The 22897-nt window shown below is 39.1% G+C and overlaps 1 protein-coding gene and 1 long non-coding RNA gene across 4 annotated transcripts in view; one reads left to right on the forward strand and one right to left on the reverse strand.

Annotated features, from left to right (window-relative positions):
• The window catches only part of LOC105853485, a 31371-nt gene extending 27695 nt beyond the window's left edge, over nt 1–3676 (forward strand). For 2 of the 3 annotated variants that reach the window (XR_001145337.1, XR_001145338.1), the window contains one exon: nt 3560–3676. This is a non-coding gene — a long non-coding RNA (uncharacterized LOC105853485). Of the gene's footprint in view, nt 1–2941; nt 3016–3559 lie in introns of all 3 variants that reach the window. The other variant, XR_001145336.1, reaches the window with a different exon arrangement.
• The window catches only part of GPC5 (glypican 5), a 1027138-nt gene that overhangs the window by 187603 nt on the left and 816638 nt on the right, over nt 1–22897 (reverse strand). The gene's annotated exons all lie outside the window — the stretch shown is intronic.

Genomic DNA, 22897 nt, shown 5'->3' on the forward strand with positions numbered 1-22897 from the left:
CAGCATGTAGTCTTCAAGGACCATCATAGAAGTGATGAGAGTTCTGGGCACACCCTGTAAACAACAAGAGATGACAGCTTCCTTTCCAATAGAACATGCTCTCCTATCCTTCTGCCCAGTACACCTGGGCTTAAGTTCCTGCCACAGTAATGACTGCCAGGTGCTGGCACATACTGATGTCCACAAAGGCACAACTTCACTCAGTGAAGCAGACCGTGTGTTGCTTCCCATTTTTCTGTCTTCTTTGGTGACTCCTCTACTCATTTCTCCACCCACAAGGAAATTGAAGCAAAGTTCAAACACTCACAGCAGGTGACTGACATCCTAAACATCCAACATCCAACACCAGGCTCCTAGGTGTCTGCTCTCCTGTGGGCTTCCATTGGGAAGAAATTTAGCCTGTTGGGTTTCACCCACTTTTCACCAACTTCTCACCTGCTCTGCTCTGTTCGTACCACAGTCATACTGCCAGTCCAAGAACAATGCTTGGTCTTTGCACATCCAGTGATGCTATGTGCACACTCTTGCCATTAGAATTAGAATTCGCCATTCACGTTAGGTTTTCTTCAGACACCTCTGATTTCTCTAACTTACTGCTTTCATGATGCCTCCTCGAAAGTATTTTTCTGTTTCTGCCACTTTTGCATAGCACATGAAAGCAGGCATTGCTTCCCCTCTCTGAATCCTCACAGGATGCACATTTAGATTAGGTCTTTGCACCTAATCAGTGAGATCAGTGAGCACCAGGGACTGAAGGTCATTTGCCAGAAGACTCTGGATACCGCCATTCCCATACACTCGGTACAGTGCATTCTGTGCAAATAGTGTCTCTCAGAGCTGCAACATGGGGACCCACTGTTCCTGTCCCAGCCTTGTTACTTAGCTGTGACTCACTCTACTTTGCTCTGAGATTTGTAGGCTTGCTCGTCTTCTCATCTAGAGTCTGAACTTCCTGAAGGCAAGCCTGGTTTCTTTGAGTCCCCAGCACTAAGACTAGCGATTGATATAGAGCAAGGATACAGTATATTAGCTAAAAGAATGAATGTACATAACTTAGAAAATTAATTCAGTTAATATTACGAGGCCTAGAGCCAAATATGTAATGTTTACAAAAATATAAGAAACCAGAACAATGTTGTCAGAGGCTTATTCTCTTTTTAGTATCCGTATATAAGAAGTACAGATGGAGACTTTTGGAGCGGTTCAACAATGTGTTCCAATGCACAACGTAATAACTTACCAAGAGCATCTTTGGAAGGCAGTGGGATATTCAGTAACAATTCTCTTTATTTTCCGTTTTAAAGAGACAGGCTTATTAGGAAAAGGATCAAGAAACATCCACCTGCAAAGTCACATGTGGGCAGGAGGTGAGCTGCCAATATTCACTAATATCTCAGGAATGAGTTAAAGACAATTTCTAAGCTACTAATAGTGAGCGGAAGCTAGTGGGGGTGAAAGGTAAGTCAGTGGTGGAGAAGGCAACTTCAAGGACAAATACCTAAGGTGTCACAACAAGGAAGCCGAGAATTTTACTTGCAGGAGATATGACAAAGTAAGAATGAGAATAGTGTGGCTGAAAGAATCACTTAAAATAATGTAAAACTGACTTCTTGGCTGAATCTAAACGCAATTTCATTAAGCTTTACAGTATGAAAAGGCCACCATCATTTGAGCCTTACTATTATATTCATGTTAACTAACACGCTACACTACAGGAAGATAAAGAATCACGAGTCTAATTCCATACCTGCATCATCTCCTGCCTGAACTGAAGCAGTCAGTCTCATCCTCTGCCCTGAACTTTCTCCAAATCCTCCAGCAGCTACTGTTCTGCTTGGAATATGGATGAGTCTGGCTTACCAGGCTTCACGTTGTCCAGCGTTTGTCTCTCCCTTTTGTGCTGTCTCGCCACCATTTTGTGACAGTGGCTTACAGTGGGGGACAAGCATATCAAGACCAGAGTTCTGCATTTGCTCTTTGTTTCTGTCTAAAAGACTTTCTCAGTTTTCCACACCACTCTTCTCTCACTTCAACCAGGGCCCTTTTTCAGAGATCCTTCCAGAATGATTGCCTGCTGTCTACATCACCAGCTCCTGCTTTGCTTTGCTTCCTAGTAGTGCTACATGCAGTAATACACATATGCACCTGCTCTATGTTAACTCTCCAAGACTGTATGAGTACGACAAAGCACGTGCACACACACACACACACACACACACACACACACAGATGGTCAATACTAGAACACTGTTGGGGACTCAGTCTTTGATCAATAAACATCTGCTGAAGTTTGAAAGATAAGTACAATTGTGCTTAAGGCTGTACAAATCTGCAATTATATCAAACACCTTCTGATAACACTTTGAGATAAATTCTAAAGCTAGGTGAGTTAATTTTATCTGAATGACATTATTACAAAATAATCAAAACTTGAGCATTGCATGCTTTGTTACTTCTTTAATAGTTTCAAGTTTTCATAGGAATTACAGGGCTATTCATTTAGAAATGAAATATATTTAAAATAGTGTATCAGCTAGTGTTCATCCACCAATTGCTTCAGGCTCCACTTTAAAATTCAAGCCTAGAAGGAAGTTTATTTGCATGTGGAATTTAAAAATTATCACTTGAACTATCTACACATTTGATAAAGACTAAGACAGGAACTTCAAATGGCAAATTATATCTGTAAACATTTTAATGTTATGCAACTTGGTGTGCAGTGAGAGATGGTGTAGAATTTTACCACAAACTGTTTGTATTTAGGGAAACCTAATTGTCACACATTTATAGCTAGCTGGAAATATAATTGCAAAACCAATTTAACAACATCATTATTTACCAGATGTGACATTTTTTCAGAGCTAATTTTTCTGAGTAAATACCACCTAGAGATTTATATCATTTTGGAGATGAAATAATTATTTGTTTGGCTCTTATTTAGCTGTGAGTAGAAGCAGGATGTCAGCACTGTAACTTTATGTTCCAGACACTCACCTTTCTAGATCCCTTCCTGAGGTAAGCAGGGTAAATAAAATGTCCTCATGAGAATTAAGTGCTAGGTCACTGGAGGTAAATTACCTCCTCCATGTACTTATTTGCTATGCAGACAACAAATAAGCTTCTAAAGCCTCAGAATTAGGTTACATTGTTAGGTTGCTAGAGTCTAAACTATAGCCATATTTTTTTTTGCATTATCTTTTCTATATAGAAGCTGAAGATAAAAAGATTATACATACATCTATGCATGTATAATCAACTATATATACATACCATATTCATAAATATTTTATAATCACCATATATCATATGTGATGCTATATTCGCCATATAATGCATGGCTCTATAATTACCATATGTTATAGACTGTAATTATATTAACATTATTTTTATTTGTATGCTTATATATTTGAACATTAAACTGAATGATTTCATATTCTTTTTGCTGCCATTTCTGGCTAGATTTGTTATGACATTTTTTATTTTTAAGACCATTTCTATTTGTTTTGATGCCACGGTGTTGCCTTCTGGAACATACTATCAATAATGAACATTTGCACAGTATTCCATTACCAACAGTTGCATCTCTCCTATAAACTTCTCTACATGGCCCTCCCTGGTGGCGCAGCGGGTTAAAGCACTGCACTGAGAAGCCAAAGCCACTTCCGCATGAGTTCGATTCCCGCCTGCCCCGGAGGAGACCACATGGCGTGGCAGACCTCTCCTGACCCGCCCGCTGCTCCCCTCAGCAGTGTACTTCGTTGATCTGCCTGTTCTGCTCCCCACTCTGTCTCACTGCCCCTGAGTCTCTGGCCTGTACCCCAGTTCTGTATGTACAAATAAATAAATCTTAAAAAAAAAAAAAAAAAAAAAAACTTCTCTACATGTCTTTTACTTCTGTGGCATCTCCCTATGGGCTGAGAGTTCCTCAGGTCTGCACTCTGCCTCAATTTTCTCTGTGCCAGGAACCACTGTAGCTGTTCAGAACAGAAGACCTACTGGGAAAACAATTTCCCATTTCTATTCCTGTTTTTTCACATGGAAATAGTCCATAGACTTAGTTATTTTATCATCACACACACAACTTGAGCATTGGCCAAGATAACTTCACTAGCCCTCTTTGTCCACACCCACCCTTTTAAGACCAGCCCTTCTCTCTGGAAGGATCCCTTGCACCAGGATTCTACTTGGCTGTGGGCACAGGGACACCCTTGGCCAGAGGCGAGAGGAAACGAAGTCCTGATTCACTGGAAGCCTTCCTGGTTACTAACCTCAGCCTGTCTTTCACTTAAAGGTGGCAGCTTCTCTTAAGACTGTTTCATCTTCATTACAGAAACCCTTCTACCAGCCTGTCTAGGCCCTGAGATGACCCTGTCTGTGCATTGGAGACTGTATTTTCCCTACATCCTGCCTCTCTCCATGGGAAACAGACCCTTTATTCAATCTTCTCCAATTACACTAATTTGCGTGTGACCTCTGCTTTCTGCTGGTACACTGAGTGACATAGGGGTTAGGGAGTAACCACAGCCATTATCAAATAATGCTACTGATAGCTCTATATGTGCATTTGCATATTTATACGTATATACATCTATATCATATCTATACCAAAGTTAGCCTGTGATTATACCTATAATATGCATTGTTTTTCAATAGTATTTCTGTATTGTTAATGGTACAGATGGTCCCTCAGTAAACGATTTCATGGACTGGTTTGAGAGACTAATAACCATAATTCTTACAGTGATTTTCATCCTCCAGTTCTATCTGTTAGTATATGTCAATCGTCACTGTGTTTTGGATTTGTGCATAACCTGAAATTTGTTAAAAATGAGCCACTCCAATCTTGAGGTCTTTTTTTAAAGGCTCCAGCATTTAGCTTGTCACCCTTCTTCAATTTGAATTTCTTTGATTTGCCCACAGCATTTTCCCCTTGAACATACTGTCCTTAACAAGGGTCACACACAGCAGTTACATTTCCACTTAAAAATGTATAAAGTTATCCAAAATGAATAATGAAAGTGACAGAGGTCTCTTTCCCCTTTATAATAAAGGCCTGTCCTTCAAATATGGAAAAGAGTTGTTGGAATGTTTGAGAAGATTCACTTCTGTTATAAAAAGTGAAAATAAAGAAAAATAAACAGCAGTGATGAAATTCATAAGAGTATTAAAGCTAGATAGGAAGAAAGCCAGTGGCTTAGGAGATGGAGAGAGGAGTCTCTAGACAGGGGTGGAACAGCAGGTAGCTTGTGTGACAAAATTTAAAAGTAATGAGAAACAAAAAAAATAAGGTGGTGACTTCCAAGATAGGTTAATGATAAATAAATGGGATACATGTTGAGTGATTTTCTAGAAAGGAAGGGGAGAAAGGCAAAGTCATTAGCTATGAATTTCTTAGCTCACAGTTTCGTTAACTCTTAAGTCGGCTGTGCACTGCCACAAAGCACCATGCTCCCTTTCTGTCCACACACAAGCTTGGTCCACAAATCAGAAGACACCCATCCCTGTCAGGGGGCCTCACAGGGGGCAATTCCAGGGCCAGAGCTTCTCGCAAGTACAGCGAAAAAGTTCTGTTGCTGCCCCAGCCCAGCTCTGTTGGTCCCTTTCATTCATTCATCAAGTAGAGTCCTTAAAGTAAATCATCCTGTGGAAGAGGGACAGAAAGACAGAAGGAGGGAGGAAGGAAGGGAGGGAGGAGGAGGAAGGGAGAAGGAGGGAGGGAAGGAGTGAAGAAATGTGGTGGAGAGAGAGGGACAAGGAGGGAAAGAGGAGAGGAGGGAAGAGAGGAACAGTGCTTTCTCTGATTCTGTTCTATACCTCATCTCTGTCCTCTTGTAGCTGTGTTATTATCTGTATGATTGGAGAATCTTAAATTTGACAATGAGCCTTTGCGTTTCATAAGCTGAGAGAATACTACAAAAGCAACCTTCTCCTTGACTGCCCTACTCTGAAAAGTGGATGATGTGCTGCTGGTATTCTGAGCATAACACACATGCAAGAGTTGCCTTCTATTTCTAAGCTATCCTATTTTTCCTCCCCAGAATTCCCATCACATTGTCTACAACAGAAAAGCTGAATGCCAGCCCCTCTTTACAGAAAAGGTGGATTCAGTAGGCACCTGCAGTCCAGTTTGCCATAAAGAAATTCATGGCTTCACACAATTTTACTGTATTGGCCATGTCCAGCATCATCTGTCCCTGAAGTCTTTGCAAAATTCCAATATACACAAGATGATTTCACTTGGAAAAATTACTGGCTACACTTCTCCCTTCATTTCAGTGTGTGGGACCCTAATTTCTTGTCCCCTTTGTCTTGTAACCCGGCTTGTATCTTGCTTAGTTTCCTAAGTTTCTTTCCTTGTGCCTGATGCTATTTACTTTTTCCTATGTCAACTTATTCTTACCCGTCCCTAAGGTCAACTTCATTGCTTTTTTTACACTGAAATTTTGTAGCCTGTAACTTACAGAATATTAACTAATTAGCAACAACAAAAAAATCCTAAACACAGGAATTCAAAGAACATTTATGATCCTCATCGTTTTATTTCATCTTTTTACTAATTGACATTTGAAGCTTTGCTAACAAGACAGGGAGGTTTAATGAAAAACACAGTGTGTCTGGAGGTCGAATCCAAATTGAGGTATGAATCCTTGGTTATTATCCCCTAACCTTGAGGAGGTTATTTTTATATCTGCAGAACAAGGATAATGATACCAAACGCTCAAAGTGGTTGACAGAATATACGGTTATACATGCATGTACATACGTTTGTATCTACATTTAATTATATACTGTTTGGAAAAAATATATGTTCCTAAATGCTACCTATTAATAGCTTGCAGACTTTGGAATGAAGCAATGATGAACTGGTGAAATCACAGGTCAGGTCAATTATTTTCCCAATGTATCTTCACAGGTATTTTAAGCAAAGGGCATCTATATCCCCTAAGAGGAGAAGAATTCAAAAAAGAAGTGGCAGATTGAATGTGCATTTTAACTTAATGAGCCATGTGACTCTACCAAAGATTAACTCAATGCCTGTTACCACGGCACATGCACTTACACACCTACTCTATTTAACTTAGTGGTTAAAAGTCTTAATGTGGCCACCTCCCTGGTGGCGCAGCAGGCTAAAGCATGAGTTCAAACCCCACCGCGGAGGTGATCCACATGGTGCAGCAGACTTCTCCTGACCAACCCACAGCTCCCCTCAGCAGTGTACTTCCTGGATCTGCCTGCTCTGCTCCCCACTCTGTCCTTGGTGAATCCTCAATTCACACCTGCACCTCTGGCCTGTACCCCAGTTCTGTATGCATAAATAAATAAATCTTAAAAAAAAAAGTCTTAATGTGCCTATTCTGATCCATGTTATTATCAAGTATACCTCACTTCAATTTTTAAAAGCATGTAATGTATTGGCAGTGAAGGATCTAAAGCAAGATTATGATATAGTACTTGACCTCACTGAATTTATAACCTCAACAGGAATACAAGATGTATACAGGGATAGATTTACATATTGCTACAATATGTATGTATGATTACAAGTTGATGACTGACATAAATACGCACAGATAAGCCTTCCAAAAAGAGATCAATGTGAGTTGGCATTATTCAAGAGTTTCACTAGAAGGCATGTAACTGAATCAGCTTTAATATATTTTGAGGTTAAGGGATAGAGGGTGTTTTCTGATATCAAATGATTTGAACTATGGTTTCCTATCACATAGGGATTCATTAAATTATATTTTACTTGCTCTAATTTTTCTTAGAGTTGCAGGGTTATTCATTTTTAATGCTTAATTTTCAGGCTCTGACATCAAAGGGAGATATTTAAGGAACGTTCTGTTGCCTCAGTACGCAGTACCTTGCTTTGCAGAAGTGACACACAGTTTCTCATTTGTAAAACTTCATGCATTTTCAGGGAACGTATTTTTGTAGCGAGGTACAGAAATTCTTTCAATTTAAATTAACTTCACACTGAGCACCAAACTTTAAAATGTCTTAATGAAGTAAAACCCACGTGACCACCCAGTCTGTGCCTCTGTGCTGTCTGCCTTCCAATGCTCTTCTCCCGTTGACATACCTAATTCTTCACTGGCAGACACAGATCACTGTGTGATTTTTGCTGGAGGAAAGAAATGGTAGGAGATTTTTTAAAGCACACTTCTGTCTCTGAAGGGTTGAAGTTAAAAATTAATGTTATAAAGGGAACTCATTTTATACTGCCTCTGCCTGAAATTAAAATGAACACTGGGTATTTCTGAAGGGATCTTATGAAACAAAGCCAAAGGAAAAAGTAAGAACCTTCTACACACCCACACCCACAGATACACACCTTCATGGATGAAATGGCATGGGGCTCTAGGCGTTAGTAAGTAAGCTATCAGATCCATCAGTCTTGATTAACTTTCATTTTAAATGCATGGGTTCTTATGTCATTATATCTAGGACCTGCTCACTCTGAGCCACGAGACTGACATTAAATCTCCTTTCTTTGTAGCTGAATGCTGGCTTTCCAATATCTCCTGACTCTGGATACCCAGGCAAAATGAAACATAGATCTGAGTTAATTATTAAATACTGTTTTTTGTTTATTGCTGTACTGAAATGTGAGCAGTGATACAAGAGCAGTCCTAACCACAAGAAAAAACTTTCACAGGCTATGTGTGCTGACAGGTTAGCTAGTCTTACTACGATGATCCTTTTGCAATACACACAAATATATAATCATGTATGTTGTGCACCTGAAGCAAACATGTTGTATGCCAATTTTCACCTATCTCTCAAAAAATTTAATTAAAAAATTAATTATAAATTTCCCATATGGCTCATGTGTATGTTGCTTCTTTTATTTTTATTGATGAATATCGTATTCGATTATATAGTAATTGAGGACAAGGGTTGTATTTAAATAATTGTGCTTTGGGGGAACAAATAGGCTCTCAGTGTTTGCTGAATAATGTATGATTTCACAGACATGCAAAAACTCTTAAAATTTTCAATGTGATTGTGTAGTAGCTTCTGTGCGGATCAAAGGAAATAAAAAGAGGTAATAAAATACGAGTAGTGATGAGACGGGTCTGGGGCCAGAGGTTTATCAGCAGCTCAGAGACTTTGGAGGACGTCTGAAAGGCTGGAGATAATGGGATTCTATTTATATTAGTTTCCTAGGGCTGCCTTAATAAATTTAGTCACCACATCCTTGGTGACTAAAAGTAAATGAAATGTTTGTTCTCACAGTTCTGGAGGCCAGATGTCTAAAATCAAGGTGTTGGCAGGACCAGGCTCCCTCAGGAACCTCAAGGGGAGAATCCTTCCTTGCCTCTTCCGGTTTCTGGTGGCTGAAGCCCTCCCTTGACCAGTCTCTCCCTCACTTTAACCTCTGCCACCATCTCCACATAACTTCGTCCCCCGTGTGTGTCACCAATCGCCCAGCGACCCAAGTGAGGACAGCCTTACATGCAGGGAAGTCTCGTCATGAGTTATTTAACTTCTGTCTCCAAAGACCCTTTGCCAGAGGACACCTTCACAGAGAAAGTTAAAAATCAAACCTATCTTTAAAGGGATCATTTCAGCCAACTGTATTATTAAATTATAAAACAGAATAGAGGATTCACTTACACACAGAAATAATGAAGGTAGAAACCATTTTCCCAAGGCAATGCCATAAAAGGCTCAAACATCCGTCCAAGGGATTGGAACAAGGTGGGAAGTGGGAAAGAGGAGTGGAAAATAAAGTCTTGCCAATGAAGAGTTTCTAAATCTGCCCTATTCTAAGGGGAAAAGAATAAACTGAGAAAAACAAACAAACAAACAAAAAAACCCAGACCCTCACATCCATAGTCCTCATTTCTACACTGTCCTCCTGTCCTCAAGGTTAGTCTTTTGACGTGCTGCTACTCTGACATCTCAGGGGGACCCCTTGGCTACTCTCCTTCCACTTCCCTAGATGTTGTGCTGATGTGTCTGCTCTTACAGTGAGCTCAGAGCTAAGCTGTCTGCTCTGGTAGGAGTACTACTTCCACGACCTCAGTAGGAAGGAAATCTCATACAAGCTGAGTCCCTGACCTAGTCCACAACACGCATCAAACCGAGAACTAAGGGCTCCCATGATCATGAAGAAAAGCCAACGCCACGGGAGAGAAAGATCCGTACTTTTCTGATAATTCTAATTATATGAATAATGTGTGATCCTCAGGTAGCACTTAATAGGTGTTAGGCACTGAACAACTCTTCAAAATCAAGTCAAGTGGAAAAAAATTTTTGAAAACAATTAAATACCTATTTTCAGAAAGCAAACAGGGACTCACTGTCTCAGGTCCCCTATCTGAGCAGTCCAGTTGTTCAAACACTGAAGCAACTGTGACGAATTCCTCAGATCAGGTCCTGGTCTGACCATCTCGAAAGAAACAATTGTTTTTGGGACTTGGGTAAAAATCATGCTTTTGGAAAATGAGCCTTAGTCATCATGTGTATAGACAGGAGGCGCTTTCCTTGAAAGACGTTTACACAACCAGCAGGAAGTAACTATTGAGATGGAAGAGAATGGTAGAAGGTGGCCTAAGTCCTAGAGAAGTTGCCCAAGGAGACAGAACTTGAACGGGAGCCTTCCCAGGACTTGGCTTGTAGCCTGCTGTGGCTGACAGGCCTTTGGTTTGCTAAGACTAAATCTACTACAATCTCTAGGCAAGTAGGAGGCTTGCTCCAGGCAGGCAAGCCCAAGCTGGTGGGCAGTATATGAGAACAGGTGATGACCACACCAGGTGAAGACAACAGCAGTTTGCACTGCCCATACTGTGGAGGCTGGAGGGAGGTTCCCAGGTGAGGCTCTAACGCAAGGTACCAGAGAGACCCCAGGTTGTGGAGAACTGGCTGGCCCAGAGCCTCACCCGTAGCTGACCAAGGGTCCAGCAGCTGGAAGCAGCAAGAGGAGGCCTCATCCTCCTCAGTGGCCCTCTGTCGCCCTGTACTGAGAAATGTTAACATTGTCCTCCCTGGTGAGGAAGGGCTGAAGGCGCAATCCCACACAGCAGGTACTGAAGAATGAACTTGAAACGGAGAGGCAAATGTCCATTGCCACAGAGTCTAAGAAATCAGATGGTAAAAATAACCATTACTGAGAACCTCCTGTTTTCCTGTCATTGGAGCAGTGCAATTAAAGTACATTATTAAATGTGCAGTATAACATTTTTGTTTTTTAATTTTTCCTGATTGGAGTATTAATTTGGAAACTATCACTTTAGGGCCAGATATTCTCAAAACAGTTTAGAATTGATACGTGTTAAAGGATTACGGTAAACTTTTTGAATTAGGGATCATGATTGCTCATAGCCGAGGAAGCAGACACACATTTTTTCACTATAACTGTGGAATCAGATGAATAGCCACAGTCTCCTTAGATGCCGGCAACGGGTGGGGGGAGGGGCAGTTGAAGGTGAGGAAAATAAATGTTTCTACTTGAACAAATGCCCTGATCATTTTGAAGCAATTCCGGCTCCTCACATTTACATATGGTCTTAGAGGCTTGATACGGGGGCAAGGCAGCACTAGTGGCGAAATTATATTGGCCACATCCAAGTCTTTTGATTATTTTTTTATTTTTATTTTTTAGTTAGCATACTGGAAATACTACCTTAAAATATTACTTGTGCTTTATCAGTTCAGAGATCACTACCTGTACATCTAATCCTTCTCAAGTAGATTATTAATACTTTTTTTTTACTTGAGAAAATCTATAATGCCCCAGGAAGAATAGTTAGCTTTTTGTTACTGTTGTTGATATTTTATGAACACAACTTTCTTTCAATTAAAGAGAGAATAAAGAACCATGGAGTTAGGCTGGTCTTAGGAGGCTTTTTGTGTCATCCACTGAGATAATAAACATCTTAGGGAAAATGTTAATGTAATAAAGAACACTTATTTTTCTTTTATACTTAAAGGCTTATTAGAAGTTAAATTTTAATACTGAGCAGGGCAATATCTATAGGAAACATTTCCCCCCCAAAAGGATGCCCCTTTTCACAAACGGAACCCCAATGTATAACAGACTGTGCTTCTGGTACCACTCCATGTCTCTGCCTGGCAACATGCAGCCACCATTGCAGTGTCCTGCTTCTTCCCAGTTTCCAAGGGAACAGAGAACAGTGGACACACACCCAAGGTGACAGCACACTTTCACCCACCAAAAGGTGATGCCATTAAAAAGCACACATTACTGGAACCTCAGAAAGCTTCCTGAGCAGGGAACCCCTCTGCCTTGTGAAAATGGGCTTTCTCTAGTATAGCAATCACAGTATAAACATGGAGAGACGCCAGCAGTTCTAGGGCCAGTCCCTTCAACATCTACTTTTGTTAGCTAACACTGAAAAGCAGCTGTAAACCAGTGAGTATGTGTGCAGCAGACGAGAGAATTACAACTCCCCTTGAGCGGGGTTTCCAGACAGCAGGGAGGGGCGCTGGGCCAAGTTAAGCCACCATGATGGCTGAAAACGCAAACATAGTTCTCCCTGGGCTTTCGCATTTCTGCTCGACTTGCTCCCTGGTGCTGCCTGTATGAAGCACAGGCGCCCTGGCACACACACTCCCTCTGTGTTTTTTGTTGTTGTTCTTACTCCTCTTATCGTTGTATTTTTTATTTTTAAACTTCTCTGTGTGTTTTTACTTTGGGGTATTGTTGCACAATGGTATGTTTGCTGGTGAAGACGACAACCTGGCTCTCCCCCATCTTCCCTGAGGTTGTTCTGTAACACTTTCTTCTGGAGGAAAATCTCTCTCCATGACTAATATACATATAATAGAAAGTGAGAATATGTAATAGAACAAGTTTAAAAATATATATTCAAGTTCATTTCAAATATTTGCATTATAAAATATGTTTTTCTTATTTTACCGTTCCCAGGACAATTACTTTCTACTATGATATCTTAAAATCTATTATAATTGCCCCCCTTTTTTTTACTTCAAGATAAAATGACTGTTCTCTTCAATACTTCATCCATTTTAGTTTCTGACATTAAAGTAAATACAACTTACCAGTAAGCTTGTTTTACCTACATGAAATGCATTGATATCCTAAAGCATTTTTAATTAGCTGTAAGTTCATAGTTTTATATATATGACAAGAAATACTCATAACAGCATCCTGAAATATTAGATGTTTCCAAAACAATTTTCCACATATAAGCTTGCAATGATCTTTCATATTGTTATTTAATATTTAAAAATAAAATATTGATGTTGCATTGATGTATGATTTTACTACTTTGGAACTTTCTGTTCTGTTATTACTAAAAGGATCATGATGCTTACTGATTGATCCCTTAGACATATGTCCTGAATTCTTCTACTTCAGTCATTTCACTGTTATGGCCCCCAACTTGCACTGGTAGGAAACATGCACCATCATCTCTCTTCTTTGAAGATAAGAGGGAATCCTGCAGTAATTTTTGACTGAGACTCTGCTCTAACAACCTTCGAACCCCTTCAGGTTCTTACCTACTCTTGCCTTATTCTTGGAAATCAACCAACTGTACCCCTCCCAAATTAAGTATGGGCCTGATATCCCTGTTCTCAGGGGAACGTTTAGGACTGTTCCTGCACTCCTCATCCCTGCAGGCATAAGGTTAAAATGAGAAGGTGGAAAAAGTCTTTGATTAGAACCAAAGAAGAAAGAAATCACAGAGTGCCCATCACCAGGTCAGTGTGTTTTGGTAAGTTGCTCACTGCTCTAAGTTTCTCTTCCCACACTGGCAAAACTGAGGCCCATTTGTTCACAGAGCTTGTGCCTGTTATGAGGATCAACTAGCAATGTCAGTGAAAGTGCTAGAGCAGCCAGGTAGAGCCCAACTCTTCCCTGCACCCAGCCATAATGGAGCAAGGGAAGACCCAGCAGGAGATGATGCAGCAGGAGATGATGCAGCAGGAGATGATGCAGCAGGAGATGACGCAGCAAGGGATGATACATAATGCATGAGCTGTGCTTTGGTCTGAACTCCACCCCTGACAGTATGAGCAGGGGCTGCTGAGCAGGGGTGTTGCTGAGTGGCCACTTTGAGAGTCTAACAGGGAGCTGTGCCATGTGGTCTGGCTCATTTTCATCAGAAAGGTACAGAAGGCCGGTGCTTTTCCACTCTCTCCTCCTGCTACCCGACTGGCCTCTGCCCTCTGCCCATCCCCAAGTACAGAGCGGGTGGAGCCTGACTGCAGCTCCAGCAGGGCTGTGCCCGTCCTGCTCCCCTGAGTGCACGTTCACCTCCCACCAACTCAGTGGCGGGAGCTTCTCCCTCGCATCCCCTTCCTCCATGCTGATTAGGAGGAATTGTTCCTCTGTCTCCCTTTGGTTACCCCAAAGCCCCTTTTGCTGCCAGGTGTGGCAACAGGTGGCTGGACCCAGAGGGATGAGGGAGAGTCTGACTCAATGACCATTTTCAGGCCTTTTTTCTAGTAACAAAAGACTGTGTAAACCCTAAAGGGCCAATTCTTAGAAAATATCAGGAGACTTTGCAGATGATACACTTGACTTCAGACGCTCTCTTGTGGGTATTTGTGTGGTAGTCCTGGCCATCTTACATGGTTTTCTTCTGTGTCCATTCTCTGCACTAATTTTGCCTTTTCTGTCCTTAAACCTATCACAGAACTGTTACCTATGCAGCAGCCAATAGAAAGATAATCGCACTGCCTAAGGAGGCTATTTCCATGAAAATAAGAAAATGTGTTTATACTGGATTATAAAAGCATTTGCAAAACGTTTTTAATTTAAGCATTCTTTATATATGTTTCTAAAAGAGGTTAGAAGAAGCACATTTATTCTGCATACATACAGAAATGCTTTTCAATGCCTGTCAATATAACAAAAAGTCATTTCAAATCACAAATGGCTTGATCAGAATTATATTCAAAATTTTCATTTGCAACTGATGATGATCTACGATTAATTTTTTTTCCTGTTTGAGAACTATTTTCAAATTGGATCCGAGTCTCACTGGAAATTATAGGAACGAGTTTAAACTGTACTGAATCTTACGACCTAAAATATGTTTCTATGATATCAATTTTTGCTTGTGATTTTACAGCTTACTCTGATTTTGCTCTTTTCTGATTTTCAAATATTACCTACATCAAGCATGTATCCAACACTGTCTTTCTTTAAACACATATGGTGAAAATCAGTTAAACAGATGGCAACCCACAGGCCCTGGTAACAGAGAATCGAGTGTCAACTCAGTCATTGCTGAAATGGAGTTCAATTTAATAGCACAAATGAGAACACAAATTAAATTGGAAATCACTGGCTGAAATATTCTGCATTTGATCATAAAGAGGCTGTAAGGAGGACAGAACACAGTGTAAAAGTCTATTTTAAAAGGAGCCTGGCTTTAGACAATTGTGTGCTTTATCAGTTCGTAATCAAAGCAAGCAATAGAAATCCATTTTTAAAACTTTAATATATATATATTTTTTAAAGAGGGGCCAACTCCTTGCAGATGTCAGTGGTAGTAAAGTTCTGTTTGTGATATTTAGGACTATGTGTCCTAGACTTGCAAAAACAGTGCTAAATGGAGTTTCTGGAGGGGTGTATGTGTATCTCAGTGATGCCTCACAAAGCTCTCCTTTAAAGGTTGTTATCACTCCATTTGCAAAGAAAGAAACCTAGACAGACTCAGGGCTTTTGTAATTGTTCTGCTTCATTGTTTTGTTTCTCTCACCAAATGAGCCCTTAGGTCTTAGATCACCTTAAGATCATTGTTGTAGACTGAACAGCAGGTTTCATCACATGTTCACTCAAGTCAGATGACCTTGGTCAGCTCCGTATGTGTTTATGATCAAATTCGTGATCAGCACCAAACCCCACCTTACCCTTGAACATTTTATTTATGGCTAGAAAGAATTCTGGCAGCCTCTTCTCTTTGGAGTTTAAGAATAATAGTGTTTTAATCAGTTGACACACAGCAGAGTTCATTTCACTTGCAGCTTTAACCCTCCTTCCTTTGCCAAGTAACCTAACACAGTCATGGATTCTATAGATGAAGGCTTGGTCATCTTGGGGGAATAGGGGGGACATCACAACTAGCAACCATAGTCAGACTGTCTAGCTAAGTAATAATAGCATAAATTATGTGATAAAAATGAAAAAAAAATTCTCATCTAAAAAAGTGAAGACTAGTGTAAAAAGCAACATAATCTTTTAACTAGTTTAGGGAAATTAAATTTTTTAGCATTGGGGGCAAGATTAAAGTGACTAATTATCACACAGCCCTTACGGCAATTGCTATTATTTGTAAATATAAGATGTGGGTAAAGACCTGCTCATACTTTTCAAGTAAAAGGCAACTATGAAGGCAAAGTTTTATCAATGTTTATGACAACTATATCAGAAAATGGAACAAAGACTTCCCAAAGAATTTTTTAAATATATATCTTAAAGATCAATCATTAAGAATTTCAATGTTTCCTCATATATCTGTTTTAGCTTAGGTTTCTGGACAGATTAAAATATATCATGATGATTTAAATAACTAAAAAGTGCAACAAAACTTGCAGAAAGCAAAGCCTGAATTAGGCAGAATAAATTTGACAAATATGGTAATCTTTGATATTATTTACATATTTATATTTTTGGTTTAGTGATATTTAGTTTTTGTAACATTGATTTTTCTGATACAGAACGGGAGGATGGAATTAAATGCAACACAACTGTAATATAAGGACTTCTTTTGTGAGTTTTAAGAAAAAGGTACATTGGGAATCTCTGGATTTTTATTTACTGTTGTCTCAGAAAACAATATTAGTTTTAACATTGTAGTCAGGTTACCAGGAAAAACAAGGAAAAGCTGAAATGTGTTCAAGCATAATTCCATTTGTTTGCTAATGATGCCAGACTGACTTTAAATGCATTAGCCTCTTCCAGAGCTATGATCAATACTTCTCAAACTTTCAGCTCTCTTGGGTCCCTTAAAACCCATGAGCCATGATGTAATCGATTGGCGACATCAGCTCATTTTCAATATTTTACCATTCAATAGCCTGGTCTGTATACCTGATTCCTTTAGTTCAAAAAAAAATATATCAAAGTGGATTTGAGAAATTAGGCAGAACATTCTTTTAAATCATGTTCTGTTATGCCTCTAAATATTTTGATTTTAAATCATGTTCTATTATGCCTTTAAATATTTTTATTTTAACTCATGTGACATGGGGACTGGAGAGTTCTAAGTTAATGTAACAATTGTGAGCATCAAATCACCTTCCTGCACAACTGTTACTAAATTCTGCCTGAAAATCAGTTTTCTTTAGTCAATAAGAATTGCAGTCATTGAAGTGGTGCAAAACTTTCTTGTGGACTCTATTTAAGAGGTAACAAGATTAAATGATAATATATGTCATAGTTCAACAGATCCAATTTGATTTAACTTCCTTAATTTCTGACGTTCCCTAGTCAGTTTACGTCTGTCATTGTAACTATTTAAGTTATTGAATGAGTATAAGTAGAAACAACTGACTTATTAGAAAGAAACTATTCACTACTTTGGAAAGTCTATTAACTTTTCAGTGATATAAAAGTAACATTTCTAAATAGTTTAAAACAATCAAACAGAATTGAGAGTAAAATTTATGTTGTTTGTATATGAAAAATGAAATGAAACTTCAGTGATTCCTAAAAAAAGAATATGTTTAAGGGCCCTCCCTGGTGGCGCAGCGGGCTAAAGCACAGCACAAAGAAGCTTAAGCCACTTCCGCATGAGTTCGATCCCCGCCTGCCCTGGAGGTGACCACATGGCGCTGCAGACCTCTCCTGACCCGCCCGCTGCTCCCCTCAGCAATGTACTTCATCGATCTGCCTGTTCTGTACCACACTCTGTCTCTGGTGAATCCTCTCACCCTCCACATCTCTGGCCTGTACCCCAGTTCTGTACGAATAAATAAATAAATCTTAAATATATATATATATATATTTTTTTTTTTCCAAGCTTGGCAAATGAAGGTACATTTCTACATGTTTACTTGACACAAAATATATGTTAAGAGTTTTTACAGGCCTCCCTGCTGGTATAGGGGTTTAAGACAGCACTATCAAGCTATCATCAGTCACCGCAGCACGAGTTCCATCTCCCAACTGCCAGGGCGCTGACCCACATGGCTCAGCAGGCCTCTCCTGTGTCCCTGCTGCTTCCCTGAGCAGTGTATCTCAGTAGGTCCACCTGTTCAGCTCCCCAACTTATCTCTCTCTGGGGTATCCTCTCACCTTGCACCTCACAACTATGCATTAGCCAATTTTTTCAATTAACTGACAAACCGTGGTTATACTTTGTAAGATAGGAAAACTTCACAGAAAGTCATCAACCCCTTTTTAAAAGTATCACTGTAAACACAAGCATGCAGCCCGGCTCTGATTTTTGATCTGGGACAAGTTATTAACCATTGACCTTAAATTCCTTCATTTTTTTTTTAAAGATTTACTTATTTAAGCATACAGAACTTGGGTACAGGCCAGAAGTGCAGGTGCTAAGAGGCTTCACCCAAGGCAGCGGGGAGCAGAACAGGCAGATCAAGGAAATACTGTTGAGGGGAGCAGCGGGCTGGTCAGGAGAGGTCTGCCGTGCCACATGGTCACCTCCGGGGTGGGGATCGAACTCATGCAGAAGTGGCTTTAGCTTCTTAGTGCTGTGCTTTAATCTGCTGCACCACCAGGGAAGGCCTAAATTCCTTTATTCTTAATGATAAAATTTATAATTCCAATGTAAAAGATTAAATAAGCAAAAATATGTGAAAATGCCAGGCACAGAGTAGTCACTAATAAACATTTCCTATCCTTAACTGGATTTCTAGATAACCTATTTTAGAATGTTAATGTAAAATTGCATTTTTTTTTCAAGAACTATTTTCTCTTGAATGTCGCTTATCAATTTTAATTTTACAGGTGAAATTCAATTTTTGAATTTTTAGATAAGTGTGCTAGACTGTTTTCTGAGTCTTAAAAGTAGTTATATTTCTATCAGATTAAAGAATTCATTAATTCATTAATAAGATTAACCTAAGACATTTCATAGCTTTTCTAACTGGATATTTAATGCAATTCTCCCTTTTCCTAGCATAAACTTCATCTGATTGTTTTCCAGAGCTTTCTGAATATGATGAGGAAAGAAAATTTTACTAGGATTTAAACTAATTTGAGTGAAAGTAAATTAGCTTCAAAATAATGGTCACCACACTGCATTAAAGAATAAGCCCAACAGACAGAAATCTATTTAATTTCTGAATTTCATTCAAACCTGAATAAAGACGTAATAGAAGGTCTAAATGCATAATTTCAGTATCTAGGACACTACTGACTAGGACAGGCTTCTTGTTCTGCAGAAAAGCATTCATACAAGACTAGAAAAAATGCTTTACATTTACCCCCCCCCCCAAAATGGGGTTATTACATATTAAGTGACCACTGGAACAACGAGCACCTAGAAGCTATCTTACTGTTTATATTATATATTAAAGCATATTTATATATTAAAGCATATTTTAATATGACAATTTTTTTTTATCTTTTTAAAGGAAAAGGAGTTAATTATCCCTTCTACTTGTTGGTGATATGATAAAAAACAAGATTTTTTTCCCTAAGGGTTTGGATGTATCTCAACCCCTCTGATCTCCATTTATTTATAATAAAGTATATAGAATTTGGGTATGACAGAGAGCTGATGAATAATTAAATGTGTTCTGAAAAAGATCATCTAAAACTTCTTATAAATTTCTAGACCCACAAGACATATTCATTGCATTAGTGAATGAAAGCAATTAGGAAAAAGGAAGACTGTAAACTCTAATTAAATAACTTTAAAATGGTAATATCAGGGAAAATCTTATTACCATAATCAATAAAACACAGCAATACGTAACATTATCATAAAGAACTTAATCCTATTTACCATGTCAGACTGAATCATAACTTTTGAACTAAAATAAGATATAAGATATGCTATCATGCTTCTTATTTTTTGAGTAAACGTCCATTTTGCTAATATTAAACTCAGACTATTATATATTATTAAGCATTTGGGTTTTAACAAAGACTGTGGTTAGTCTAACATATATTTGAGTTTTCTTAGTACAACCCAAAGAGACAATACATTAATCAAGTTCTTTTTCAACATAAATTGTGATTGATTCAAGTTGGAATTAAGCAGAAATCTGCAGCTAAGTAGAATGATAAATTCAAATGAAAGTAATGCCATTTGCTAGTTCTTTTTTATATTTAGCTAGCAGTTATTTTTTTAATTAAAAAAAACTAGACAAAAAGCTTGGATTGAAAGATTAAAACTCAAATAGGCTTTTTAGGAAAGGGTCACTATTTTGTAAACAACATTCTGCAAAATAAGATCTTGTTTTAAATTTTACATGAGAACATGAAAGTAATAGTTCTAAAAGCTAAGAGATTACAGACTTTTAAAAGGAAATACAGGAAGTGCACTAGTCAAACCTTTGCTGCTGTCAGGGTCAAACCTTTACTGCTGTTATGTGCTGTGTGTTAAGACTTACCAAGATTAAGGCAGTCACAGAAAATGACGCTGATCGGTGTGTGCCCATCACTAGATTGGGTGAGCACGTCTGATATTTAGAGATCTCTTTTCTGTGGTGCACATCGATATTATTCAATTAATCATGAGCAGAGTGTCCGCCTTCTGCCAGTCTTTGTCACATTCTACTGTGTGAGGGAACCAGCAGGAGGGGACCATTCGGTCCTATCATTTGATCTCAGGTAGCACGCTCTTGAGAATATTGTTAAGTAATCTCTCCTAGTATCTGAATGTTGTGGTTTTTAAGTACAGTGCTGCTTCTAGAACTGACAAAGTCCAAAGAAGTTTATGATGGCTCATCATCTACTTTTATAAAACCTGATAGCAGCTGATTCTTTTGCACTGGAATTCAGCTTTAACCCATGGTGAAGCAAGATCGTTTTACCATGTGAAGATATAAAGCAAAGGGCAGCATAGGGTATCTGGGGGTCTCTCATACCATTTAAGAATAGATGGTATAAGACACGAAAGGATAAAATACAGAATAGTTCAAAGTCTGGAGAGACAAGTAGAACAAATCCACCTCTTATTGCAGAAAACGGTGGAAAGATGATTTTGCCACTTGAGTTCCTCTGGTTCCTATGTTACCATTCAGAAGCAGCTATGTGTGTGTGCGCGAGCTGAACACGCAGCTAACTGATAATGGATGGGATAGGAAAAAACAGAAAGCAAACTTTCTGCCTGGAAGCAGACATGCTGAAAGAAGGCTGTGTGGAGTTAACAAGTCAGTCTGGAGAGGAGCTCGGGAAATTTACTCACCAGAGTTCTCCAGGACTTAGGAAACTCCTGTGGGCCAGAAAGGTGTAAGCAGCCATGTTCTATTTTGGGATCTTATTTTGCATGTTCTTTGAGGACACGAGTGAAGAATTAAGGTACTTTCTCAACTCCATTTGGGATACTAAAACTGCTTTTTTTCAACCCTGCAACACATCAGGAGCTAAATCAAGTGGGCCTCTAAAATCATTAAGTTATAATCCCAAGAAGACGAGAGACAAAATACTCGTTGGCCATGAATAGGAGCTAGGACAAAGCCATTTGCCAGGCCATGGTTCCTTGCTCTCCCATCATCCCAACTCCATGGTACTTAGAGCTCCCTCTGAAGCTCCGTGGAGCGCAGACTGATTTTCCAGCACCTATAAAAGCAGCTGCCCCCTCGCGGCAGAAAATCATCTTCTCCTCGAACCTTGCTCTGATAATAAAAGAATATAAGGTGGCATTTCTAATAAGAAAATGACTAAAATAACTGTGGAGAGAGGAGGAGGGGGGGGTTGAGATTCATGATAATGATATATAGTTCTAGATTTTAAAGAAATCTAGGTATTTATGCTTATTAAGACCATAGGGCATGTATAGAAATGGAGAAGAGCTGTTTACATAGTGCTAACGAGGTGCTCACACCATAATCACACAGCTTAACTCACTCATCCTTCATAGTATCACCAGAAGATCCAGCTGTTGAAGAGTATTTTCATTTTAAATATAAAGAACAGGCACTGCGCATTTTTGTCACTTGTTCAATTTCACCTTTTGTAAACGAGAAAAGCAGGATTCTGGCATCATAGACCATATGCTCAAGTATCACCTATATTGCCTTTATTGACTCAAATGAACAAATTTTCTGATTAAAATTCCCATTCGATGTTCTTCAGACTTACATAATCCTGGCAATTAATTTAACATTTGTATGTAAATGGGTGCTATATAATTTGTTGAAAAGATGCAATTGCTGTAAGCAGAGTTATTAGATGCTACATACTGCATTTTTACTTTACGGGAAGAGGGTGTTAGTAGGTGAGTGCAAGAGATACTAGCCAAAGTCAGGTCTAAAAAGCAACACTCTCCCCAAGAGTGTGGTACAGATTGTAACGGATTTAACTGCATAGATTGTGTTTTACCTGAAAGGTACTTGAGGGATTTGGATTCATAATTTGAAATTAATTTGTTTGCTATGGCATGGTTCTTAGGGTAAATCTACATAAAACTTAATTTCTACTCTCCAACATTTGCACTCCGTCAAAAAAGACAGTCTTTACCTTTCCTAATGCTCCCTATCAAATGAACAGCACTTCCTAGCAGCAGGAAGAGTCATTTTCATTAACTGTACATAAACAGAGACACCACCTATTTTGGATCTTTCTAGCTTCTGCCTTGCATGGACTCTCATGTCTGAGTGTGCCTTTCTCCCTACATATTGGTGATACAGGGGCCAGTTATATTCCAGATGTGCCAGTTCACGTCCCATGTTACTGCCCACCCCATGTAACAGCCCTTCGTAACCCTTAACCATTTCTGCTAAGGCCAGACAATCCAGGAATTTTCTGGTCTCTCTG

The sequence above is a fragment of the Condylura cristata genome, unplaced genomic scaffold (genome assembly GCF_000260355.1).
Source record: "Condylura cristata isolate star-nosed mole 26May11 unplaced genomic scaffold, ConCri1.0 scaffold00010, whole genome shotgun sequence".
Classification (NCBI taxonomy): Eukaryota; Metazoa; Chordata; class Mammalia; order Eulipotyphla; family Talpidae; genus Condylura; species Condylura cristata.